The 27749-nt window shown below is 44.7% G+C and overlaps 1 long non-coding RNA gene across 6 annotated transcripts in view; it reads right to left on the bottom strand.

The window, feature by feature from the left end:
• Positions 1–13683: 13683 nt before the first annotated feature.
• The window catches only part of LOC137522580 (uncharacterized), a 33555-nt gene continuing 19489 nt past the window's right edge, over positions 13684–27749 (bottom strand). For 4 of the 6 annotated variants that reach the window (XR_011022348.1, XR_011022347.1, XR_011022344.1 and 1 more), the window contains exon 4: positions 26448–26659. This is a non-coding gene — a long non-coding RNA (uncharacterized lncRNA). The other 2 variants (XR_011022345.1, XR_011022346.1) reach the window with 2 other exon arrangements.

The raw sequence follows: 27749 nt of genomic DNA, 5'->3' as shown, positions 1-27749 counted from the left end.
TAGTGATCACAACATGATAACGTTTGATCTGGTGACTGATAGGCCACGGGGCAGCGGGACCACTAAAACTATGAATTTTAGAAAAGCAAAATTAGGCAGGAACTATGTTTGGTGAACTGGGATAATGTACTACAAGGGGAGGACACTGAAAAGAAATGGCAAGCTTTTAAACTTATTCTCAATCAATATTGTAGTATGTATATCCCATATGGAAACAAAATGTCTAGGAATAAAAAAAGGCCTCTATGGATGAATAGAAAGGCTAGGGATAAAATGAAGAGGAAAAATAATACCTATAAGGTCCTAAAACAGGAGGGGACAGAGGCTGCACTAAGCAATTATAAGCAGTGCAATAAAAATTGTAATAAAAAAATTAGGCTGGCAAAGATCGAAGCTGAAAATCAAATCGCTAGGGATATCGAATCTAACCCCAAAAAGTTTTACAAGTACATCAACTCTTAAAAAAAGAAAGGTTGACTGTATAGGACTCCTAAAGGATGAGAGTGGGAACTCAATGGTGGATGACCAAGGTAAGGCAGAGTTATTAAATGCTTTCTTTGCTTCTGTCTTCACAAAGGAAACAGCACTGTTACAAATTACAGAGGCAGAAGAGTCTCAATCTTCTAACTGTAATATTAAATACTTAACCACCCTGGCGTTCTGATTAAATCGCCAGGGTGGCTGCGGGAGGGTTTTTTTAAAATAAAAAAAAAACTATTTCATGCAGCCAACTGAAAGTTGGCTGCATGAAAGCCCACTAGAGGGCGCTCCGGAGGCGTTCTTCCGATCGCCTCCGGCGGCCAGAAGTAACACGGAAGGCCGCAATAAGCGGCCTTCCGTGTTTCGCTTACCTCGTCGCCATGGCGACGAGCGGAGTGACGTCATGGACGTCAGCCGACGTCCTGACGTCAGCCGCCTCCGATCCAGCCCTTAGCGCTGGCCGGAACTGTTTGTTCCGGCTACGCTGGGCTCGGGCGGCTGGGGGGACCCTCTTTCGCCGCTGCACGCGGCGGATCGCCGAGCTGCAGCGGCGATCAGGCAGCACACGCGGCTGGCAAAGTGCCGGCTGCGTGTGCTGCTTTTTATTTCATTAAAATTGGCCCAGCTGGGCCTGAGCGGCAGCCTCTGGCGGTGTTGGACGAGCTGAGCTCGTCCAGACCGCTCAGCAGGTTAAGGCAGGAAGAAGTGAAGGCAAGACTAAATAAATTAAAAATAGACAAGGCACCTGGCCCGGATGGCATGCATCCTCGGGTCCTAAGGGAATTAAGTTCAGTTATAGATAAACCCCTTTATCTTATCTTTTGTGACTCTCTTTCAACTGGCAGAGTCCCAGTGGATTGGCGTACAGCCCACGTTTTCCCATTATTTAAGAAGGGCAAAAAATCAGATCCAGGAAATTATAGACCTGTAAGCTTAACATCAGTTGTATGCAAACTATTTGAGGGGTTACTAAGAGATACTATACATGACTTCATAGTAGAAAATAATCTTATTTCTCAGCATCAACATGGGTTTACTAAAGACAGGTCCTGTTTGACTAACATGCTCAGCTTTTACGAGGTAGTGAATGCTAATATGGATATTGGGAATGCTGTAGATGTGATATACTTGGACTTTGCAAAGGCCTTCGACACTGTTCCCCACAAAAGTCTGGTGCAAAAGTTGAGGATGCAAGGACTGGGGAAGAGTCTGTGTGCATGGATAGGGAACTGGCTAATGGACAGAAAACAAAGCGTTGTGGTCAATGGATCGTACTCAAAATGGGAGACTGTTAGCAGTGGGGTCCCACATGGGTCTGTACTGGGTCCAGTGCTCTTCAATTTATTTATTAATGACCTAGTAGATGCAGTAGTGAGCAATGTTGCTATTTTTGCAGATGATACAAAATTGTGCAGAATCATCAACTCTCAGGAAGATAGTGTCATATTGCAACAGGATCTGGATAGGATGGCTATATGGGCACATAAATGGCAGATGAAATTCAATGTTGAAAAATGTAAAGTCATACATTTTGGTCGTACCAATGGTCTAGCACCATACAAAATAAATCGGATACAGTTGGGGACATCAAACTTGGAGAAGGACTTAGGAGTACTCATTGACAACAAGTTAAATAATCGTACTCAATGCCAAGCCGCTGCAGCTAAAGCTAACAAAATTTTGGGATGCATTAAAAGGGAAATAAAAACTCGAGATGCTAGCATAATATTGCCCCTGTTTAACTCTCTAATAAGGCAACATCTGGAATATGGAATTCAGTTCTGGGCACCACATTACAAAAAAGATAGTGCAGTTTTAGAGCAGGTGCAGAGACGAGCAACAAAATTGTTACGTGGGATGGAAGGTCTCGCTTACCAAGAAAGGTTAGATAAACTGGGTTTATTTAGTCTAAAGAAAAGACGCCTTAGAGGAGATCTAATGAACATGTATAAATACATCAGAGGGCAATATAATAGCTTGGCGGATGAGCTTTTTGTCCCTAGGCCTTCTCAAAGGACTAGAGGACATGATCTGCGCATGGAGGAAAAACGTTTTAGCCATTTATTTAGGAAAGGGATCTTTACAGTAAGAATGATTAAGATGTGGAATGCATTGCCACAGGAAGTCGTTATGGCAAACTCTATACCTGCATTTAAAGGGGGCTTAGATGCTTTCCTTGCGTTGAAAGACATCCATGGCTACAATTACTAGGTAATGCCTAATGATGTTGATCCAGGGATTTTATCTGATTGCCATCTGGAGTCGGGAAGGAATTTTTCCCTTTTGGGGCTAATTGGACCATGCCTTGTAAGGGTTTTTTCGCCTTCCTCTGGATCAACAGGGATATGTGAGGGAGCAGGCTGGAGTTGTACTTTGTACTGGTTGAACTCGATGGACGTATGTCTTTTTTCAACCAAAATTAATATGTAACTATGTAACTAAGGCATGCTATTTGTCTTAGTGAATCAAGCCCAAAATGTCTTATAAAGATAGGTGGTATAGTATTCTATGTTTTTACAATGCAAATTTATGTGGAATTGCATAGGTTGTTATTCTAAATTTGTATTCTAATATAAGGCCTCTTGCAGGTGGGAGCGGAGGGCAAGCTTGAGAAGGGAGCGACTGAATCCTTTAACAGACTTGCATCACGCAATGAGCTCCATGCTCCTGATGAGTCACATAGTGACGAAATCGATAGGGCAGAGCTTGATGCAGAAGCGAGTGACAAGTATTAGAATAAGAAGAGGGACCTAAAGACTGCCTGAGTGGTGAGGGATGATCCGGGAACAGTCCCAAGGCGCTTCAAACCTCTAGATTGGGTCAGAAATTGCGGTGAGTGAACCACAAAAGGGTGAGGTGGTGGCCTGTTCATATAGGAGGGAAGTGGCCATTGAACTTTCTAAGGAGGAAAAGGAAGGATTGATGTTTGTTGAAATAGTGGTGCAAGTGAAATTGAGAGTACTGGTTCACACTGGCTGTTGCTGAACTGTCTATGCGAAGAGTGCAATTGGCATTTTTTAGGATATAATATACTAGTTGTTTTATGGACTGGATTTAAGTGGATAGTATATGCAAACTGTGAGTGCTACTTCTTGAGAATTGAATTTAATTGTATATAAGAGGAGGTGAACCGGTTTATGCTGATATCATTATAGCTGTGAGCGCATACCTCTTTTATAAACCTAAAATATGGCCTCAATTCACTAAGCTTAACTCCTGTCTTTAATAACTCTTCTGAGCTGTTTTACAGTTATCACAATTATATCACCATGGTGATAACTGTAAAACAGCTCAGAAGAGTTATTAAAGACAGGAGTTAAGCTTAGTGAATTGCGGCCTATGTGTTTCCCTTAGTTAGTATTATGAGACAGCCATGTGTCCTCCAGTTAGTAGTTTTGGTAGCCCCATGTCTCAGTGCATTGGCTGGATAGTGTAATGGTTGAGGGCTCGCACAGGTGACCTGGGTTCAGATCTTGGCACTTCCTGTCCAGCACCTACTCAGTAAGGAGTCCTTACTGCTACTACTTACTGAGTGCGCCATAGTGGCTGCAGCTCTGGCACTTTGAGTCTGCCAGGAGAAAAGTTAATAGTATTAGGTAACAATGTGAGCCCCCAGTGATAGGTAGCTGTGTATCCCAGTTAATAATACTAAGTAGCCATATGTGTGTCATACAATTAGAAGTATTGAATAGCAATGAGGAGCGCAGAGATAGCAGTGTTAGTCCTACTCCACCCACCAATGCAGTGTGCAGTGGAGCATTGGTAAGTTAGTCACTGTCCTCACACTGGGCTACCACCTATGAATACACATTTGCCTCCTGAAATGATATATATACACGTCTTACACTGCTTCCATTCTATTCTATAACCTCAACTTGTTTTGTGTCTGAAATGCTTGTTTTCTTCTGTCACATGAACTGAAGTTGTTAAATCAGTGGTTTGTCTTATGTTGAATTCACATGGGGTGTTTATCAAAAAATCTAAGGGGTTGCTTCTAACAAAGATTATTTGCTCAATAAAAGACCAGCCTGTATCATGTTCAAGGACACCAGATAATGTTTACCTAAAGAATGTCAAAAGAAGTCAGTGGCGTAGCAATAGGGGGTGCAGAGGTAGCGACCGCATCGGGGCCCTTGGGCTAGAGGGGCCCACTCTTTTTTTTAACATTTAAAGCTTTATTGAACAAATGCTTTTAACATAACAAAAGGTAAGTAATAACAAAGCATTCAATCTTCATTGGTTGAGTAAATATCATAGATGAGCATAAGTCATTGTAAGTAAATCTTAAAAAGATATAACTGTATGTTGAATTGCCAAATGTGACTTAAAGAAGAGAGAGAGAGGAGAAAAAGAAAAATGACCATCATTTTAGGTGAGAGGAGAATAAATGCGTTTATAGAGAAGTGACGGGTATAGAGAGAAAGAGGGAAGAGAAAAGAAGGGAAAAGACGGGAGTATAGGTGAAGAGGGGTGGGGTGTGGTAAGGGGAGAAGAGGGGACCAGTAACCTCAGCACTGTTATAGGTGAAGAACCAGTTTCTTAGCTATTTAGTAAAGATAGTTGTAGGCGACCAAAGTTTTGTATTCGTCAGAATATTTAAATAGTTCCCAATTTGCTTAGGTGTATGTGAACTGTTCTGTCTTATCTTGTAATAAGAGGATAATTTCTTCCATTTGGGCTGTTTTGTCCATTCTGGGTAGCCACTGGAAGACAGTAGGTGGTTGTTGCTGTTTCCATAGAAATGGTATTGTTGCGCGGGTAGTGTTTACTAGATGTATAAGGATAGATTTTTTTATAGTATTTCGGTGGAAAAGGGCCTGAGTGGAGAAGAAAGAATTGTGGGGTCATTGGTATCTTTTCCGAGGATATTTTCTCTGTAGAGGTGTGAACCTGTGTCCAAAAATTAGTTATTTTAGGGCAATGCCAGAAGATATGTAGCAAATTGGCGCCTGGGGAGCCGCATCTCCAGCAAGAGTCTTGTACCCCTGGGGCATATCTAAAAAGAATAGCTGGGGTCCTGTACCATTGGGTAAGGATCTTGTATCCCTGTTCTTGAGTGGTGACATTTAAAGTCCCTTTGTTGTTTAAAAAGAAACTCCAACCTAGAATTGAACTTTATCCCAATCAGTAGCTGATACCCCCTTTTACATGAGAAATATAATGATTTTCACAAACAGACCATCGGGGGCGCTGTATGACTGATTTTGTGCTGAAACCCCTCCCACAAGAAGCTCTGAGTACCGCGATACTCTGGGCAAACTGCGACAATGTAACAATGTTCACAGACAGGAATTAGCTGTTTACAGCTGTCTCTAACAGCCAAAACAGCTAGGAGCAGCTACATAACCTGCCCACAGTAAAAATGTCACCATGTAATACATGTCAGAATGTGAATCTGGGAGAGGAAAGATTTTACAATGAGCAAACACTGACTAAATCATTTATACATAATTATGGTAAAAAATGAAGCACTTTTTCTACTACATTATTTTCACTGGAGTTCCAGATCTTCTGCCATTGTTCTTATGTGAATGTGATACCTAGAGAGGACTCCCGTTTAGCTTGGTAATGTCGGGGGATGTCGGTGTTGTAAGCCAATCATATATCTAGGATATTGAGTGGCTATGAGGGCCTTTGCTAAGAAGGCATGTCTCAAAATCAGTTCGATTTTTAGAAGATTGGGTTTTATATGAGGAAGAGTTTAAGAAACTTTGGATTTGAAAGTATGCTCAATTAGGGAATATGCCTGAAAGTACTGTTTCGTGTAGTGTGTCAATCTGCTTAAGAATACCACCTGGAGCAAGGTCATTGAGTCTTAAAGCCAATGGGTACCGTTTAAAAAAAGAAAAAGTCAGATACTCACCTAAGGAGAGGGAAGGCTCGGTCCTAATGACCCTTCCCTCTCCTCTCCCGGTGCCCTCGGTGCTGCGCTGGCTCCCCCGTTCGCGTCCGCCGCCGCAGGGACTTCGGAGGTCTTCGGGAGCACTCGGGCTTCCGAAGACGGGCCGCTCCATGCTACGTACGTGCGAGCGCATCATAGAGGGCGCTCGCGCTTGCGTAGTATGGAGCGGCCGCGTCATCGGGAGCCCGAGTGCTCCCGAAGGCTTCCGAAAGCTCCCTTCGGCATGCTGAAGTGGCAGTATTTGACCCAACTGGTCGAATACTGCCACGGGGGATCCTGCGCGGGACCGGGCACCGGGAGAGGAGAGGGAAGGCTCATTAGGACTGAGCCTTCCCTCTCCTTAGGTGAGTATCTGACTTTTTCTTTTTTGTAACGGTAAACATTCACTTTAAAGAGACTCTGTAACAAATAGGTCATCCTTTTTTTTACTATCCTACAAGTTCCTAAACCTATTCTAATGTGCTCTGGCTTACTGCAGCACTTTCTACTATCACCGTCTCTGTAATAAATCAACTTTTCTCTCTCCTGTCGGATTTGTCGCCCTGTGTCTGGAAGGCTGCCAACTCTTCAGTGTTGTTGATCTGTTATGCACGTTCCCCCCTCCAGGCCCCCCTATGCACACTCCCGTGTGTGTTATTTAGATTAGGCAGCCTCTCTGCACTCGTCAGTGAGAGAAGCTGGATAAATCTTCCTCTGTTAGGCTGTGAAAGGAGCTGGGCTGTCACATATTGAGGAATTACAGACAGAGCTGTCTGCAGGAAGAAACAATCAGCCTGTCACTAGTCTTTATTGGATGATAGCTGCAGGGGGAAGAAGGTAAACACACAAATGATCTCTTGAGATTCAAAAGGAAGGCTGTATACAGCCTGCTTGTGTATGGATGTATTATCTATGTGTGGACATACTGTACATCAGCATACTTCCGGCTTTGGTGGCCATTTTGTTTGTTTATAAACAAACTTTTAAAAACAGTTTTTGACTACTTTTAATGTGGCGGAGAGCGGTGAAATTGTGACAGAGGGGAATATGAGATGTCCCCTAACGCACTGGTATGTTTACTTTTGGGCGATTTTAACAATACAGATTCTCTTTAAGATTGGATTAGCTTTCCAGTCAAGAACAAAAGATGTGTGGTACCCCGGTGGGAAAAGTGGGTTATTCTGTAATTGTGTCATTGGCCCTAAAAAGGATGATCCCTTTTTCTGCCTAATGAGTTGCCGCATTACTTTGACAGTGGCATGGACTAAAGGGTTTTGGATTTCATATTTCTTGAGTTTAGGGTCGGTTATCCAGCAGAGCCCTGCTAGAGGAATTGGAATAGAATCTTGTTTAATATAGACCCAGTGTTTTGGAGAAGAGTTGTCACACCAGTCAAAACAGTCTGCTTAAAACTGAGGCTGTATAATAATTGTGTATGTTGGGGAGACTTACTCCACCTGCTGATTTGGGCAAGAGTAAAATCGATTGGCGTAATCTTGGTTGTTTTTTCTTGCCCCATACAAATTCACCTATTTTTGCTTGTAGTTTTACCAGAAAATGTTTAGAAAGAGATATCGGGAGAGTTTGACATACATAAACGAACCGAGGCAACAGGTTCATTTTTATTGAGGCTATTCGCCCAAACCATGAAAGTTGTGGCTTAGCCCTCCATCGATCAAGATCTTGCATGAGTGATTCAGCGATTGCTGAGAAATTAAGGGAGACTATGCGATTGAGATCTCTAGGCAAGAGAACTCCAAGATACTTGATTGCCTCAGTTGTCCATTTAAATGGGAAGTTTGTTTTGTATTGAGTTACTTAATTGTTAGGAAGAGTGATATTTAGGGCTTCTGATTTTGAATAGTTTACTTTAAACTTAGAAATGGTGCCAAACTCGGAGAGTCACTTAAAGGAATACTATCGATTCACATATTTTTTTCAATTGACACAGGAATTGTTTGGGAAGTGCTGCTAAGTACTGGTGTATACATTTTAGTAGCAACTTCTTTGTTTACGGTTATCAAAATACATTCAAACTTTACTAACGCCAAAACTGACGGCTGACTGAGCCATGAGGAGAGGGGAAATTCCCCTCACACTTGATCAGTTAACTCTATGTGTAGCTCTGTGTGTGACAGAGAAGAGAGCTCCCAACAGCTGCAGCTCCTGTGTCCTGTGTTTCTGACTGACCTGTCTGAAGGAAATGTAACTAATTGTCACAGCTTTTTCATACTGTTTTTGCTTTCAGAGATTGATATGTTTGATATTTGCGTTCTGTAGTCTGATATGCAACTCTAGCTGTGCATTGAAGCAGACACCCCTTCTGCAATTGATTTGTCCCAATATAGCTAAATTCTACCCTCAATAAATTACAGCTTTTGCCTCTGATATTTAACATGAAAAGTAGGAAAATGTTTACACAGCTACTTAGACATTATTTGCACACTGTAATTTTAGAACACTTGGGCATCGATAGTATTCCTTTAAGTAAATTTGGAATAGATATTGCTGGGTTGCTAATGAAAAAAAGCAAATCATCTGCAAAGGCGGCTACTTTAAATTCTCGTTCTTTCACTTTAGTTCCAGCAATTAAGGTATCTGAGCGAATCATGTTTAAAAATGGTTTTAGCGTTAGTATAAATAGCAAGGGAGAGAGCGGACACCCTTGTCTGGTACCTTTTGATATTGCTAGAGCTTGGGATAAAAGTCCATTGACCTTGACTTTGGCAGTTGGGTTTGTGTACAATACTTGAAGCCAAAATAGCAATTTTGGAGGTAGTCCCATGTTTCAAAGCACAGAGAACATGTAATCCCATGAAATGCGGTCAAATGCTTTCTCAGCATCTGCAGAAAGCATTAGACCTCTGATGGCGTTCTTCTGCATATGTGAGATAAGTCCCACTGCTTTCATAGTATTGTCCCTGCCTCCCTACCTTAGATAAATCCTGATTGATCTGGGGAAACTACTGTAGCTAAAAAGGGGGCTAAATGGTTGGCGATGATTTTAGCAAAAAGCTTGGTATCCGAATTTAAAAGTGAAATTGGCCTGTAGCTGGGGCACTGACGGGTCTTTTCCCTCTTTGGGAATGACTGATATATGGGCTTCTAAAAATTGGGATGAGGGCGAGGGGCCCACTCTCAACCACAGTATTAGCTCTTTATTGTTCCTGTGTTTGCAATAAATCACTTCTATAGATGCTTTGAATAGTAGTGATCATTAATATACTGTTCCCCATCCCCTTCTTGCCTTTGTGACACTGTGGTTGTCCTTGATTGGTTTTGGTGCGTTGTATCAATTGTTATGTGTAGAGTGCTTGGGGAGGGGGGGGGGGCAGTGCAAAACTTGCACCGGGTCCATAGCTTCTTAGCTATGCCACTGAAAGAAGTATTATATTGTCTTGATAGTGGACTGGCGTATATTAGGCCCAAGGATGGTATACGCCTACAAGATGTTCCTTATCTAACTAGAATGTTCTATGAGATGTTCCCAGGGAGAGGTGTCTCATATATGGCCTTGTACATTTAGCTACTGCATCTAATTAAAACTTCTTTTTAGCTAGTACAAAACCAATGTATCTGCAGGTGTTCATGCATCAAGTTTTATGCCTAATTATGGGTGGTTACTTGACAATGTTAACATTTTTTCAGTATATACGAAGGTACATCTTGAATAAATCTCTGAGTGAAATTCCAAACTGATGAACCTAGTGTTTATCATTATTTCACTCCTGGTACCATAGAGAATCATCAAGGATCTACCAACAGACTGTGTCCTTTGCCCACAAACAACCTAATCTCTTAACAAATCTTGTCTCCCTGGGCCCATTGTCATGAATGATCAGGTGTCACATGCCAGCACAGATCACATGAACTGTGACACAGTGGGTTGCTATGGACAAAAGGAGAAAGGTGGAGTGCTTTGGCACAGGGGCGTCATCACAAATTTTGGGGCCCCTCACAAATCATCAGGCCTGGGCCCCCCCTCCCTGGGCCACACACTGGTTGCTGTGCCTGCCCACTAGCCACCCCACCCCCGTGTCCGTGCGAGAAGTGCACTGTTGAGAAAAATGTGCATGGCTCCAACACTGAAGAAAGGGCCATGCACAGCGTGATGTGGCAAAAAGTGGGCATGGCCATGGGATGTTGTGGGTGGAGCCAAATACTAGCAAAATACAGGAAGTCTCCAGTTAATAAATGAGATAGGGACTTGTAGCTCCGGTCTTATCCTTTATTCATTCTCTTTTGTCTTCCTCTTTTCTTCCTGTGCCTCTTTTGTCCCCCTCTGTCTCACCTCAGTTTGTGCCTCTTTTGGGTCCCTCTGTGTGACCTCATGTTCCCGACTCATCTCTTTTCTCCCTGTGCCTCTTTTGTCCGCCTCTGTTCCTGCTGTGCCTCTTTTATCCCCCTGTGTTACCTCTTGTCTCCTTCCGTCTCAGCTCGTCCCCCTGCCCTAGCCATGTATAGGTGCCCCCAGTATAGATTCCCCCAGTATAAGTAGCCAGTATAGGTAGCCAGGTATAGGTTCCCCCAGTATAGGTATCCAGGCATTGGTGCCCCCAGTATAGGTAGCCAGGTATATGTTCCCCCAGTATAAGTAGCCAGCTATAGGTGGTGCCCCAGTATAGGTAGTCTCATGTTGACACCCCCGGTGTAGGTAGCCTGGTATAGCTGGGGCCCCAGTATAGGCCAGCAAGATACAGGTGCATTAGTATATGTATTCAAGTATAGGTGATGCCCCGGTATAGATAGCCTGGTATAGTTGCCCCAGTATAGGTAGCCTGGTATGGGTGGTGCACCAGTATAGGTTAGCCAGGTACAGGTGCCCTCAGTATAGGTAGCAAGCTATAGGTGCCACAGTATAAGTAGCCAAGTATAGGTGGTGTCCTCAGTATAGGTAGCTAAGTATAGGTGGTTCCCCAAGTATAGGTATCCAGGTATAGGTGGTGTTCCAGTATAGATAGCTAGGTATAGGTGGTTCCATCCCAGTATAGGTAGCCAGGTATAGGTGGTGGCCCAGTATAGGTACCCTGTAGCCAGATATAGGTGGTTCCCCAGTATAGAAAGTTCGCTGTAGCGGGCTCACTTATCCGCTCCCCGCGTTCAAGCGCTGATGTCACTCTTCTCTCAGTGCTGGAACGCAGTGTGCTGGTTAGTTAGCCACAGGCCCGCAGCCAGCACATGAGGCCCTTCCAGCTTTTTGGGGGGCCCAGGGCCCCCAGAAGCCCTGGGCCCCTCAATGCAGTGTCAGTTGTCCCCCCTGATAGCTGCCCTGCGTAATACTCATGTCCCGCTACCGCTTGGTCCCTCCTATACAGCCTTGTGGCCAGCATAAGCATGGGAATCTTCATCGGGCTGTAGAAGACCAATGGAAATCCTAAGCAACAGATATAACTCATTGGTTCATGGAGGACCACTGAAAATTCTCTGTTGCTAGAGAGAATTGGCCTAATGCAGCCTATGGAGAGACCCATACTCCTGCCGGCCACCAGACTGAATATGGAAGGACCGATTGGCTTCGGGACAGGTGAGCGGCACTGCGGACTTGATTGATGAGGGAGCAGACAAGGAAATTTGTTGCAATCGGATGCAAACCGGGCGGGAAGCAACCACCGGCCCTAATGTGTCGTAATGCGCTAATGGTCCTAATTAGCTATTCACTTTTGTATACTACTTTGACTTATGTTGATCTGGGCTACGGTATTTGAGCTGTTCGTATTTAAATGCTTTAGTTTTATGCAACTGTGTCAAATAAGTGAAATTGAGAATTTAAATAATGAATCAGGTGAAATGTCATCAGTGACCATACACCCATACTGTAAAACTGGTACAGCATTTTGACCAATGCAGGGCAGGGCGTTTATTGGGATCGATTCTCTAAAGCGTGATAACTGCTATCGCAGAAGTTATCACGCGAGCTGTCGCGCACAAAGGTTTGCACGCAAACACCATTACTTTGCGTGATAAGCAAAGGTTTGCGTGCGATCACGTGCGCTTTTCACGTGAAAAGCGAATGTGATCGCACGCAAACCTTCGCTTATCACATGAAGTAAAGTTTGCACCTGGCAGCTCGCGTGATAACTGCTGTGATAGCAGTTATCATGCTTTAGAGACTCGAGCCCCTTACTGTATGTGATGTACTCCTCCCATGTGCAGTGTTTACAGAAAAGATTGAATCATGACATCACTTTCAAATCCGGTGTGCATAAGTATTGAACAGACAAAATAAAGAGCATCTGCTCCACTTGTCACAAAATGATTGCATCAATCACATGGACAGTAAAATAGACTAATTTACATTTTAATAAGACTTTATTATATGTGCTGTTTCCTCCTCCGTATAGTTATCTTTTATACATAGTGCTGTGAAAAGTATTTGCTTTATCTTAATGTATGTACAATTATTATTTTTTTCCAAACGGAACAGTTCTTAATCTATTAAACATGCAGTACATAAAGGGTCTCTTAAGTTCACAAATAAAGTTGTTAAAGCCCTAGTTTAGGCTTGATTTAAATACACATGGCACATCATTTTTCTTGTTTTGTGTTTTTATTGAAGTACAGTTTCAAGTACAACAGTTGGATAAGTTAGCACAGAAAAGTATAAAATCTATAGCGTCACAGTTGTTACACTATTATTGATTTATAAAGCGCCAACATATTCAGTGGTGCTGTACAAAGTAAGAAACAAACGGGGTACAAAATAATACAGACAATGGTATACACCAATATACAAAATACAGAGTTGGTACAAAGTACAGAATTGGTCATTACAGTGACAAAATTAATCTGAATAAATGAGTAACAAAATCCAAAAGGGTGAGAGAGCCCTGCCCTTCCGAGCTTATAATCTAAAGGAATGAAGGGATCAAGAGATGTGGTAGGATACAATAATCATACCTGAGGCAGTGTGTTTTAGGTTATCTTGTAGGAAGTACAAAAGGTGGTCAAAAGGTGAAATGGCCTAAGGTAGAGCATATGCTTGACGGAAAAAGTGAGTTTTGAGAGAGTGTTTAAAGTAAACCAGAGACGTCACATTCTAAAGATTAGATACTTACCCAGGGCTTCCTCCAGACCCATAAGGTCGTCTGAGACCCTTGCCATCCTCTCGCGGTCTGCCATTCAGCAGCTATCAGCCCTGGTAACTGTCTCAGTCCGGGTCTACTACGCATGTATGGGAGGTCCGCGCATGCGCAGAAGACCTAGACTGGACCCAAATGAGCCAGTTACCAGGGCTGATTGCGGCTAAACGGCAGACTGCGGGATGGCGGCAAGGGACTCGCATGCTTATGGGGCTGGAGGAAGCCCTGGATAAGTATCGGATCTTTCGAATTTGACATCTTTGGTACACTTTAAGGATATCAAAGGTTAGAGAGTGATGGATGTGTTGTGTAAGGGCATTCCAGGGATGGGGTGAAGCATGTGTGAAATCTTGTATATGGGATGGGAATGTGAGGAGGCAATTATAGAGGACAGAAAAAGATTGTGTGCAGATCTGAGATTGCAGTTGGGTTGGTATCTGGAAATTAGTGAGGAGATGTACAGAGGAAAGAGATTGTGGAGACCTATATAAGTTGGAGTTAAGAGTTTGAACTGGATCCTGTGGTTAATTGGTAGCCAATGAAGAGCTTGACAGAGAGGAGCAGCCAAGGAAGTGCGAACAAGACGAATGAGACAGGCATCTTCAGTACAGATTGGAGCGGCGCCAGTCTGCTAGTTGTTAGTCCACAAAGGAACATGTTACAATAGTCCAGGTGAGATATTATAAAAGCATGTATTCATGTTTTAGTAATATCCTGTGTGAGAAAAGGTTGGATGTGAGATATATTTATATGATGGATATCAATCAAACGACATGAGAACATAGGACAGAGGGGATCCTTCAAGAGCAACATTCTGAAGTATAATATTATACTATACAGTGCTCAGGTGTGGCAGTGATATAAACAGCATATACACTTGTTGGAAATGCTGATCACACCACCCAATCCAGGTTACTTACTAATCCACTACGCTTACAAGCTGCGCAAGATGGCTGTTCATTCCCTCTGAACCCGCCACACACACGCGCTTCCTCCGCCACCTAAGACTTTCAGAATACAGGTGAATCAGGGAATAAATAAATAAAGTAAGAATGAAAGATTAACCTAACAAAGTGTTAGAGGCTGTATTAGAGAGCCATAGCTAGGGAGCCAGATTCCTCTCACAAATGGAAGCCATTGCATAGCTGGAAAAAAAACAAAAAACAAAAAAAAACAGTTTATTAGGAGTCCAGGGCCCCTATTTAATTAACTTTTATTCCTCTTTTCTCCTAGCTGATATTTTGACACTTTGTTATTAAAATGCCTTTTAAGTCCTCCGAAAGCAAGAAAATACTTAAAGCAGATCCAAGATGAAAAACTAACTATAACTAGGGATGCTCAACTTCGGAACTGGATAAAATCCAAATAGTTGTTATTTGGATTTCATCCAGTAAAATCAAAACACCTGAGCGGGGTGGGCGGGGGGTTAATCTTACCTATCATGACGTCTTAGGTCCGTCCCTCGGCGCCACCCACGATGCGGTCCAAGAGGCGGACACGTGACTACAGACACTTCCTCCTTCCAGGTTGAAGGAGGAAGTGTTTGTAGTTACGTGACGCGCGTGGACCGCATCGTGGGAGGCGCCAAGGGACGGACCTCAAAAGACATCAGGATAGGTAAGATTAATGCCCCCACCCACCCCGCACAGGTGTTTTGATTTAACTGGATGAAATCTGAACAACTACTATTCGGATTTCATCCAGTTCCGAAGTTTAGCATCCTTAACTATAACAAGTAACTTGTCTATATATTTTATCTAAAGTGTAGATAGTTTACACAGCAAATCTAGCTGCAAACAGTTTCAATAGTTTATGATTATTTATTCCTGTGATACAATGAGAGCGGCCATGTTCTGTTTGTAAACATTGCACAGGGGCAAGCTGATCTGTATCTCCAGCCCTCAGCCTGTGAAAACTCCCCTCCCCTCTTCCCTCTGCCTCTGAAATCTCTGTCTAGTAACCTCCTACTCCTCCTCCTGCCCAGACTGAGCTCCCATAAGCCCTTGCTACTAAGGCTCAGAGTGCCAAGGCACTCTGGATAAGCTGTGGGTGAGGCTTGTTTAGTTTATAGGGAATTAGAGTATTAAAACAAAACAAAAAGTATTTGGATTGAGGAATGCCCTATAAACTATATGAAAGCAACAATGTAAAAGAAAGAGAAGCGGGTTGGCACTACTGCAGGAGCGGGCGTCTTGCGGTGGTATTGTAGCAGTCCCACTATCAGCCAAGCATGCTCAGGTTGTAAAGCGTAAGCATAGTGGCAGAGGAGGCAGAAAGTAGAAGAAACCGGCACTGCTGAAAGCTGTATTTATTGTCCAGTATAAATAGTGATGCATGCACATGCGTTAAAACAGGCTGTTAGCACTGTGGTTCAAAAAACAGAAAGTTCAAAAATGCTAGTGGGATACCTTGTGGTGCGGTGGGTGCCGGGTGGTTTTAAGCCTGACGGCCATTTCGCGCACGTCTGCGCATCTACGGAGGCTGCATGGCGGGGGGGAACGGACTGCCGGTATTTGTAACCTGTGCGCATAGCGATGACGTCCCGCTTGTCCGTTCCGCCCCTTCACTTCCTTCCGTCGAGAGGCGGCTGGAACGCATTGCGTGCCAGTGGCGACTGACGTCATGACGGCGGGAACACACTGAATCAATTGATCAGTGTAGCGTGTATTACGCTTTGGTCGCACGCCTCAGGCACAGGTTGGGCCAATATGGCGCCATCTTGTGCCGAAAGAAATCTTCAATGCGGTATCAGGGTAAGACATAAATAGAGTAGCAGGGAAGGTGAGAAAATACCAAGTGGGAAATTATCAGTGCCCTTGTGCCATCATTGCAAGATGCTGTCCCAGCAGCAGCAGTACTGCATTCAAAAAATACACAAAATACAAATGTGCTATTAGTAAAATAGCAGTGTACTACTAGAAAATCATAAGACTAGAGAAAAAAAGTGATATAAAAATCAATGCCAGAATAGGTTGCCATTTGTACCGACCCCGAAGGGATAAACATTACCCAAAGAGGTCTAATGCAAGGTCAACCTATTCTCATGGAAAGGTATGAGGAAGCAACATTGATGGACTGAGTCATGGACGGCTAATAAACTCGACATAGTTCAAACCAGGTGCAAACAGTACATCTGGTAGCATGACATTAACTTTAGTTACTGTTTTAGAGTGGGGCAAAAATCGTTATACTCAGGGATCCAGGAAGCATGATAAATCAGTATAGTCGTTCAGGCCCGATAGGCCCATTGCACTAGTCCTCAAAATTAATAAACCCCACCCCACCAACCGCTACCTAAACTCCCTGAGATCCCTCCTGAAGAAAGGAGTAGAACAGGGGGTACTTACCTCCACATTAGCCAACGGATTGTTACCTACCTGTCCAACTAAGCCAGTTTGGTACCATGTTCCAAAGGTTCACAAGTCCCGGAAAAGTCCTCCGGGTCGACCCATTGTCTCGGGCATGGGGTCGACAACGGAGAGACTGTCCAGGTACCTGGACCACATCCTCAGGCCGCTCATGGAGGAAATTCCCTCCCATCTTTCCGATACGGTTGACGTTCTAAGGGGTCTTGAAGACCTCACTTGGAACAAGGGCGATCTGTTGGCGACGATTGACGTTGAAAGTCTTTACAGCCGCATACCCCATGTTTTGGGGGTGCAGGCGGTAAGACTCTTTTTGGATAAGACAGACAAAAATGAAGTGTGGAAGGCGTATGTGTGTGAATGCCTTATGTTTGTCCTGACACATAACGCCTTCCTATTTGACAGGAAGTGGTACTGGCAGGTGTCCAGCACCGCCATGGGCACAGCGGTCTCTTGTACCTATGCCAACTTATTCTTGGCATGGTGGGAGGAGCTGCACATCCACTCTGCGTGTAACCCGTTCAGGCAACAACTCAGGATGTGGTCCAGGTATGTGGACGACGTCCTTGTTTTCTGGTCTGGGACTTGTGAATCCTTTTCCGATTTTTTAGGGTATATCAACCAAAACAAATGTAACATGCTATTTACGGCCACCATGAGCTACGAAAGGGTGGCTTTTTTAGATCTGGAATTGGAGGTGGAAGATGATAGACTGATGCCAAAGGGCCAGGGCCGGCCTTAGGTTTCACAGCGCCCTGAGCGTAACCAGATTTTGGTGCCCCCCCCCCCCCCCATAGTGAGATCACCTTTAGGGCTCGTTCACACTGGAGGCACTTTTGGACTTTTCAAGCGCTGGCGATTTTTTAAAATCGCCCTGAAATCGCTTGTGCAATTATTCTCTATGAGACAGTTTGTTTCCAATCTGCTCAGAGAAACGCCGCATGGCCCATTTTTGAGGTGATTCCGCCTCAATGGAAGATATAGGAAAAACGCAAAACGCTCACAAAATCACTTTATGCGGCGATTGTGTTTTTAAGAATAAATACATTGTATTTATTCTTTTACGGATCAAAGAGACATCGCCGGGAAGGGGGAAAAAAAGCGTAAAAAAAAAAACCAACGCAATTGTGATCACAAGTTGTAATTTGATCTCACAGATGAGATAGTCTCATTTGAACACAGGATATTACCATTATTACTGCTTCCATGAAAGCAGGAAGTACACAGACTGCAGATTTATTGCAGGATTTGTGTGTCAGCTGTAACAAAGAAATGTTTTTCTGTAAAGGTGGTTATGCTTTTAGAGCAGAGAGGAAGTTCTGAGTTCAGGTCCGCTTTTAGGCAGATCTCAAGGCAAAAGCTAGAGAGTGGAGCAGGGAGGAGGAGGAGAGAGCAAGAAAAGAGAGAGGGGTGGAAAGGAGAAAGAGTGCTAAAGAGAGGAATAAAGGAGAGAGTGCAAGAGAAGGAAGGGAAGGAGAGAAAGAGAGGGGGGTTGTGGGAGGATGGAAAGGAGATGGTAGGAAAATAGGGATGGGAGGAAAGCAGAGAATGTAGAGGGAAGAGTGACTGTGTGGCAGAGAGGTGGAATAGAGAGTGAGGGAGGGAAAGAAAGGAGAAAGTAAACCATGAGATGAAAGAAGATAGAGACACACAGAGCTATGGAAAGGAGAGGACAGGGAAATAGGAAAGAGAAGGGAGGACAAAAAGAGAGAGAGGATTGGGAGAGTGTTGTGGTTGGGGAGGCAGGGGAGAGAAGTTTAGCAGCAGCAACATGAATTTAGTTCATTAGTCAGCTGTACTGTGGAGGCACTGCAGGGGCAGCAGGGTCATGTCACACACAGCAGGCAGACAGCCTGCACTAGGGAAAAAAACAAGAGGAAGAGGAGGAAGGGAGAGGAGAGAGAGAGTTACAGCAATCACATGGGGTGTCCGCTGGACAGGGAGCATCTAGCTGGCTGCAACTCTGGCAAATCAACTTATCTAAATAGGCATCAGGACTCCTGCTGTCTCCACATATGGGCAGTCATCATCATTATCCGTGACAGGCTACAGATAGTATGGCTGCAGCAGTCACTGGACATGATGAAATCTGATACTCTCTGCAGAGTCTGGAGAAGACACACTCTGTGGCAGGTCCCGATGCCTATATAGATAAGAACACTGCCAAGCTGTAAACTCACCCTCTAGCAGCCTGGCCTGGGAAGTCGCAGAATGCTGCTACTTTCAAAAGCAGCCGGGAAGAAAGGGGGCGTGGTGGTGCATCCAATGTATCCGAGTGTCACAATTCTCTTCCTGGTCTTCGCCCCCATCACCCCCAGCGGCACCAGGGGGCGGAGCTGCCATGCGAGAAGGACCCAGCCGGAGCCCGGAGGCTGCAGCCTGCAGCCAGCTCTATAATCTATGCGGCAGGAGCGCCCCCCTGGAAGCCGGCGCCCTGAGCGATCGCTCCGGTCGCTCAGGTCAAAGGCCGGCCCTGCAAAGGGCTACTGAAAACCCACCGCATCCAATTCTTTGTTACATAGGTCAAGCTTTCACCCTGAGCACGTGACCAAGGTGCTACCCTATGGCCAGTTCCTCATACTTCGCCGGAACAACGCGAGCGACGTGGAATTTCGTCGCCAATCTGAGGAACTAGGGTCTAGGCTTATCGCCAGAGGTTACGAAAAGGAATTAATCCAGGAAGCCTTCAAGAGGGCCTTGTCCCAAAATAGGCAGACCCTCCTCCAAAGGAAAACGACCAAAATGAAATGTGAGAGGAAAAAAAAATCCCTTTCTCTTTCGAATACACCGCCATGTCGGATGCTATAAAAGAATCTGTAACTAACCATTGGGACATTCTAACAAAAGATGCATCTCTGAGACCCGTGGTGGAGGAGGGACCATTATTCTCATTTAAAAGATGTCCAACTATTGGATCCTTTGTTAGCCGGAGTGAGTTTAGCTCCCCTGATGGAAGTGCCTGGTTACGCAGGGGTCAACCACAGGGCAACCACAGATGTGGTCGATGTAAGTCATGTAAACAGATGGTCACAGGAACAAGTGTACAAATAGGACCAATTCGACTCATTACATACAAGACCAAGTTCGTGGTATATGCCCTGTGGTGCCCCTGCGGCAGGTTCTACATTGGAGAGACTACCAGATCCCTAGGAGAAAGATTTCGGGAGCACTATAATTCTATAGGCTCCGGGAGGGGATCACCTAGAGTAGTGGAGCATATGAGAAATAACCACAAAGGGGACCCTAATGCACTTACTTTTGCAGGTCTATTACAGGTCATGCCCCCCCCCCCCCCAGAGGGGGGGACCGGGAAAAGAAATTGAAACGTGAAGAAGTTTTATTAATTTTGAGGACTAGTGCAATGGGCCCATCGGGCCTGAACGACTATACTGATTTATCATGCTTCCTGGATCCCTGAGTATAACGATTTTTGCCCCACTCTAAAACAGTAACTAAAGTTAATGTCATGCTACCAGATGTACTGTTTGCACCTGGTTTGAACTATGTCGAGTTTATTAGCCGTCCATGACTCAGTCCATCAATGTTGCTTCCTCATACCTTTCCATGAGAATAGGTTGACCTTGCATTAGACCTCTTTGGGTAATGTTTATCCCTTCGGGGTCGGTACAAATGGCAACCTATTCTGGCATTGATTTTATATCACTTTTTTCTCTAGTCTTATGATTTTCTAGTAGTACACTGCTATTTTATTAATAGCACATTTGTATTTTGTGTATTTTTTGAATGCAGTACTGCTGCTGCTGGGACAGCATCTTGCAATGATGGCACAAGGGCACTGATAATTTCCCACTTGGTATTTTCTCACCTTCCCTGCTACTCTATTTATGTCTTTCACCTCTTTCCCACTGTTCTTACCCTGATACCGCATTGAAGATGCTTTCTCCTCTTTCGGCACAAGATGCGCGCCATATTGGCCCAACCTGTGCCTGAGGCGTGCGACCAAAGCGTAATACACGCTACACTGATCAATTGATTCAGTGTGTTCCCGCCGTCATGACGTCAGTCGCCACTGGCACGCAATGCGTTCCAGCCGCCTCTCGACGTGAGAAGGAAGTGAAGGGGCGGAATGGACAAGCGGGACGTCACCGCTATGCGCACAGGTTACAAATACCGGCAGTCCGTTCCCCCCTGCCATGCAGCCTACGTACGTGCGCGAAACGGCCGTCAGGCTTAAAACCACCTGGCACCCACCGCACCACAAGGTATCCCACTAGCATTTTTGAACTTTCTGTTTTTTGAACCACAGTGCTAACAGCCTGTTTTAACGCATGTGCATGCATCACTAATTATACTGGACAATAAATACAGCTTTCAGCAGTGCCGGTTTCTTCTACTTTCTGCCTCCTCTGCCACTAAACTATATGAAAGGAACATAATTATGCAATGAGTAAAAGTTTATCTCGGATCCACTTTAAAGAGATACTGTAACCAAAAAAAGTGCCCCTGGGGGATACTTACCTCATGAGGGGGAAGCCTCTGGATTCTAATGAGGCTTCCCTCATCCTCCTAAGCCTAAGGGATCCAGCGCTGGCAGCCCCGAAACACAGCCGACAAGCTTGTAGCACCAGCGATATTTACCTTCCCCGGACTAGCGTAGGCACAGTAGCAGCTTTCCGATGGGCTCCGGCAGAAATAGCCAAGCCCGATCGGGCTCTCTCTACTGTACTATTTCTGCTGGAACTCATTGGAAAACTGCTACTGCGGCTACACTGGAGCCGGGTAAGGTAAATATTTACATGTCCGATCTTTCACAGCTGACAATGCTGGATCCCAGAGAGTGAAGAGGATGGGGGAAGCCTCATTAGGATCCAGTGGCTTCCCCCTCCTGAGGAAAGTACCCCCAGGGGGAAGTATTCTTTATTACAGATTTACTTTAAAATAATTTTGGTATTTCACTTTCTCCTGCCATTTGGTACTTTTTGAATTGCAAAGTGCTGAAAAGTTATTTTAAAGAAAATCTGTAACTTTAAAAATGATAACCAAACAAGACGCCTACCTGGCCTGAAACGCTTTAGTGGGTGGAGCTTCAAACACTGCATGCCGAACAGCGTGGAATCTGATGTGACACGCTATCCCCGCGATCCGCATGACAAATGGCCAAGGAAATCTAGCCATGTTGCTCTGTTATACGCTCTCCGCATTCACAGTACTACGAATAGTTCCTGCTGCTGATTGAAAAAGGACTCCTGGGTACAGTATCAAGTGGTTGCTGATCTGAGGGTGGTGAGTTTACAGCTTTTACAGCTGGACCTATTGGTCACTAGAGATGGCCAGAACCTCTGATTTTCGGTTCGCGAACTTCTGCAAAAGTTTGGTTCACGCGAACTTTCGCGAACCGCAATAGACTTCAATGGGGAGGCGAACTGTGAAAACACTTATGCTGGCCAGAAAAGTGATGGAAAAGATGTTTCAAGGGGTCTAACATCTGAGTTTTTGCATGGATGAGTGGGATAGACGCCAAAAGTCCTGGGGAAAAATCTGGATTTGACGCAAAGCAGCGTTTTAAGGGCAGAAATCACATTGCATGCTAAATTGCAGGCCTAAAGTGCTTTAACCTCCCTGGCGGTCTACACCTACACCTGATCGATTTCTGACTGTTTTCCGTTCACTTATATTTGAAATCGACAGGAAAATAATCGAAAATCAGAATGGACATGTTGGAAATAATCGATCTGACAGCACAGTAAATCTGCCAGAAAATCTCATAGTGTGTACCTAGCATAAGGGTATATTTAGTGAATATACTGAATGGCTACTTTAGGCAGTCCCCTTATATTACATAGAAATGGTAAGATTGGATGAAAAAGATTGGATGATTAGTGGCTACCATTAGATTGCTCTGATTGAATCTGATCAGAGAGGAATCTATAACCTGCCCATACACTGCACACCAATACACTGAAGTCTACTGGAAATTGTCCTGCTGCTCCCCCCCTCCTCCCCCACATTGCCGATCAATCTTTTCAGCCAGAAATCAACAAGATCAATCAGGTAGGTATGATGAGGCAAGGATTCTCCTCCCAGGTAGCGTGCCTACTTTGAAAATTGTACTTGAACTGCCACACCAAGCTGCGCTGCTTAATCAGTGTAGCTTAGTGAATCAATCCCTACTGATTTGTCTGTGAGCCAGATGCAGCCATCAAAAGAGGCACATCTGGCTCCCGAGCCATAGGTTCCCTACCCCTGGCCTACAGTAATCATAGAGTCCACAATTAGCAGTCAAGTGTTGAAACTGTTGAAGAAACTCGCTGAGGGAGCTGACCGCCTCTGCTGAGAATCTAGCATATGTACAGCGGTCCACAATGCCCAACAACCCCTCAGCCAGCATTAGCAAGTAATCGGCTTGGTGTATTGTTTAGGCCAGGGGTGTCAAACTCAAATGCAAAGTGGGCCAAAACTGGACAAGTCGCAGGCCAACCTCTATGTCTAGTGGCCACATCCCTTCCTAAGGCCTCGTTCACATCAATTAGCGCAAATGGCTGTGCGATCGGAACGCAATGCGTATGATCGCACGCCATCTGCGCATCCCTTAAAAAAATGCATGCAGCTGTGCAGCACATATGATGGGAACAGTAGAAGGGCTTTCTATGCCCTTCTACAGTTCTTGTGTATCGCCGAAATGTGCACGGCAGCACGTATAGTCTGAACGAGGCCTTAGAAAGTTCCGTGGTGTAAAATGCCCCCTTCCCTATACAGTTCGCTGGTGTCTAATGCCTCCTCTTTCCTCTATTCAGTTCCCTGGTGTCTAGTGGCCCCAACTGTACAGTTTCCTGATTTCTTGAGGCCCCCCTCACACCCTTAGGGCTCTTTTCCACTATGAAATGCAATCGCGATCATGTTCCATTTTCCACCATGCGATTGAGCTACTATACTCAGTATAGTAGCTCAATCACATTCAAAACACGGCAGGACGACGATTGCGCTTGGACCAAAATTCCATCGCAATCGGAACGCACTCCTGTAAATTGCTGCTGCAGTTTCCATTAGTTTAATGTACCTTGCGATTTGCGATCAGAATCACATCGCAGGGTAGTGGAAAAAGGCCCTTAAGCAGTTCCCTGGTGTCTAGTGGTCCCCGCTTTGCTTCCAACACAGTTTCTTGGTGTCTAGTGTATTCCCCCTCCCCATATGGCTTTCCTGTGGATCTAAGGCTTTACCTCCAATATAGCTTCTCTGGTGGTCTAGAGTGGACCAAACATAAGTAAGGAAATCACTTGAGGGCCAAACTTGATGGCTCTGTGGGCCAGATTCGGCCGGCGGGCCGGAGTTTGAGCTGTAGGATCTAAGCTAAGTGCATTGTTCTCCTACTCACCCCACCTGCTCCGTGCTGCTCTGTTGTATGCCAAGCCATCAGCCCTCCTCCTCCTTCCATAGCAATAAACCGCTTGGCTAGTGACGGGTCTGTACAGAACTCTGCCCCAAACAGTCGCCCAAGTCAACTAATCCCCAATCCCTGCGGAGGACAGTTCTCATACATGTGTACAAATTGTTAGTCGTTACATGTAACTTTTGTTGCATGTTTTTAAATCTTCTCCACGACTAACAACAGACCTCAACTCACTTGCTGCAAGATTTCTGTGACCCATCTAGCAAAACAGCACAAAGGACAGAGAGCAAAAATACTTCTATGTTGTAGTCTTCTGTGCATGCAGGAACCAGAGAGTGTCTACCGGGAGACTGAGCACCTTTTCTACCTAAAGCCAAGTTCCTACTAGTGATAGGGGTGTGCAGGGCCTGATTTACCATAAGGCACTGTAGACACGTGCCTACATGCGCTTGATGATGGAAAGGCAACTCAATCCCTTCCAGGGGGCGTAACTACTAATCAAGGGGGTCCCCAGCAAAACTTTGGTGCCCCCTAAAGTTCACACCCTTTCCCTTACCTACCTCTGGTGACCATCACAGCCTGTGGGCCCATCTTGCAAGGGTCTTAAAACAAGTGTGCATATCATAATAATCACATCCACAACACAAGTAGCGCCACAAAAACACCTGATCTGGAGGATTGACCCCTTTATCGGAGGAAGTGAAGTAGTAGTTGGGGCCTTCTTACAGCTCTGGGCCCCCCTGCAGTCATAGGAGATGCTTGCCTGTAGTTATTGCTCTCCTTCTTGAGCGCCTCCCTCCTTTCCTATGCAGAGTCCTGATGATAGTGTAAATGGGAGGTTACTCACCCAGCTCTCAGCATTTCACTGAAGAGATCTTCCATCAGTCAGAGGCACCACTAGCTACTTAATATTTAGGGTTCTACTGGCTACCTGATACTAAGCGACACATGTAGCTACCTATGACTGGCAAGGGAATTAAGTAAGTGACAGCTGGCCCAGCCAGCACACTTGCGGTGCGGTTTGGTGGGGCACCACTAGCTACTTAATATTTAGGGTTCTACTGGCTACCTGATACTAAGCGACACATGTAGCTACCTATGACTGGCAAGGGAATTAAGTAAGTGACAGCTGGCCCAGCCAGCACACTTGCGGTGCGGTTTGGTGGGTGTTTGCAGGTTCATGGAGGGTGAAGTCTAGGGTGCCAGGACATCTGTGCTTATAGGCTCCTGTGAAATAAATCCAGGTTTGGGCGTCTGTCTTATGCTGCGTGTTTGAGCATCTGAATCCATGTAGCTATGCCATGCCCGGCTATGGGGAATGCGTTGTCCAAAATACTAAAGCAGTGCTTCTGTTTTTTTCATGCACACAAATTGTGAAGCAGCCCATTGATTTCAATAGGCTGCAATTCTGGATTTAGATTTGTGCATGTGAAATCAGGCATGAAAACCCCTAATGGAAATGGAGGCCTTAAAGAGAATCTGTACTCTGAAATTCTTACAATAAAAAGCATACCATTCTATTCATTATGTGCTCCTGGTCCCCTCTGTGCTGTTTCTGCCATTCTCTGCTGCAAACCTGGCTTGTAATTGCCAGTTTTAGGCAGTGTTTACAAACAAACTAACCAGCTTCTAATAGGCTCAGCTAAGCAGAGTGTGTTAGTCACACAGAGCCTGCAGGGGGTGTGTACAGCTTCTAGCTAATCACAAGCAGCCCTGCACATTCCAGTCTGACTGCCTCAGCCTGACTGTGCCGACTATAGAGAGAAGATTAGATCATATAACAGAGATAACACAGCTACTGTGCAATTAGAAAAAGCTGCAGTAAGCCAGACCACATTAGAAAAGGCATAGGAACTTATAGCATAGAAGAAATAAAGATAAACAATTTGTTACAGAGTCTCTTTAAAGAGACTCTGTAACAAAATTTTCAGCCTTATTTCTTCTATCCTATAAGTTCCTATACCTGTTCAAATGTGGTCTGACTTACTGCAGCCTTTTCTAGTTGCACAGTGGCTGTGTTATCTCTGTTATATAATCTAATCTCTCTTCTGTCGGCTCTGTCGGGCTCAGGCAGGAATGTGCTGTCAGCTGTTATTGGCAGAAGCTATACACACCTTCTCCACAGCCTATCACAAGCTGGGGACAGCCATATCGTTTGTTTGTAAACACTGTCTAAAATCTGCAATTACAAGCCAGGATTGCAGCAGGGAGTGGCAGAAACAGCACAGAGGGGCCCAGGAGAACATAATGAATAGAATGGTATGCTTTTTATTGTAAGAATTTTAGAGTACAGATTCTCTTTAAGGTATTTATTTATTTTCTGCTTTGTTTTACTCAGAGATGGTCTTCAATACCTTTTTTTTCTCAGAAACAATGTTGTTCTCAGTGTATCTTGTTTCTGGTGAGCCAGGCGCTGCATCCAAAGGTACTGCTGTAGTGCCACATAGAATGCTATGGTAGATTTCTCTGTCCCAGAATGCCAGTGAGTTGAACATTGTAGAGTGGTCTGGGACAGGGGGAAGAAGAGGAGACTGGTCAGGTGATCACACTTTTTTTTTTTTTTTTTTTTAGGAGACATTTGTATCCATACAGAAGAAAGGGACTGCATTGGCAAGCAAATCTGTGTGCATGGAAGTCAGCTGTATGCGAACCCTCTCTACTGGCACTAAATACAAAATAAGGGCTCGTTTCCATATGCGCACTTAAGGAGAAACAATCGCAGGGACAGCAGACAGTGCAAAGACTGCACTGTTTGCCGTTTCCACTCATGCACGGTCATTCAGCGTTGACTCGCGCATGGTTTGCTACATTTGCTTCAGCCCGCCATCCTATTCAGTAAGGAATGGGATTGCAAGCACCACCCACCCACCGGGAGTGACGCGCAGCGCTTCAATGGGAGCAAGCCCTAAGGCTACACTACCATCTGTAAATGTCTATTTGGATCTGAAGTCACTAAATAAAATATAAGTAACCAGAAGGGGGCTACAGCGGCTACATATTACCCACTCTTTACCTCCCTATCATACCAGACTGTTATAAAATCCTCAGGAAGTGAGGACACAAACAACAATAAAAAAAAAAAAAAAAAGGTTATTTGCATTTTAAATTTTCCATTGCTGGATACTAGATACATTCTCTTATTTTCTGTCACCCCTAGAGACTTTAAAGGGGCACTACGGCTAATTTCCTGCTGTTAAAGTTCCTTTTAACATAAATATTTGTATGTTGAGCAATGGTATAGACAAGTATTGTGGCTGATCAAAAGGTGCCTTCTACCAATTTATAGGTAGGGAGTCACTTCGGAAGATTTATCTTTCTGACGCAAATCAGCATATTTCATTATGTAGAAGGTCTGTGTATGTAGTATCAGCTGCTATTAGATTCCGCCCTCTGGTCAGCTCAGCAAGGATCAGTCCAACTTGTAACTGTTACTGAGCTAAGTGTGGGCTGCAGTTGCTGTACAGCGCAGGATAGTGCCGTATGGCTCTATAGTTTTACACTACACGCTAAGGACCACTGCCTACCACAACAATGGACAACAATAGTTGTCCTTGTCTGTGCCAGCTTCGAATTAGGGGTACTCAGTGGGCAGCATA

Source organism: Hyperolius riggenbachi, chromosome 6 (genome assembly GCF_040937935.1).
Source record: "Hyperolius riggenbachi isolate aHypRig1 chromosome 6, aHypRig1.pri, whole genome shotgun sequence".
In the NCBI taxonomy this organism is placed as follows: domain Eukaryota; kingdom Metazoa; phylum Chordata; class Amphibia; order Anura; family Hyperoliidae; genus Hyperolius; species Hyperolius riggenbachi.
The sequence above is the reverse complement of the archived record's forward strand: the minus strand, read 5'-3'. Positions and strand labels throughout refer to the sequence as shown.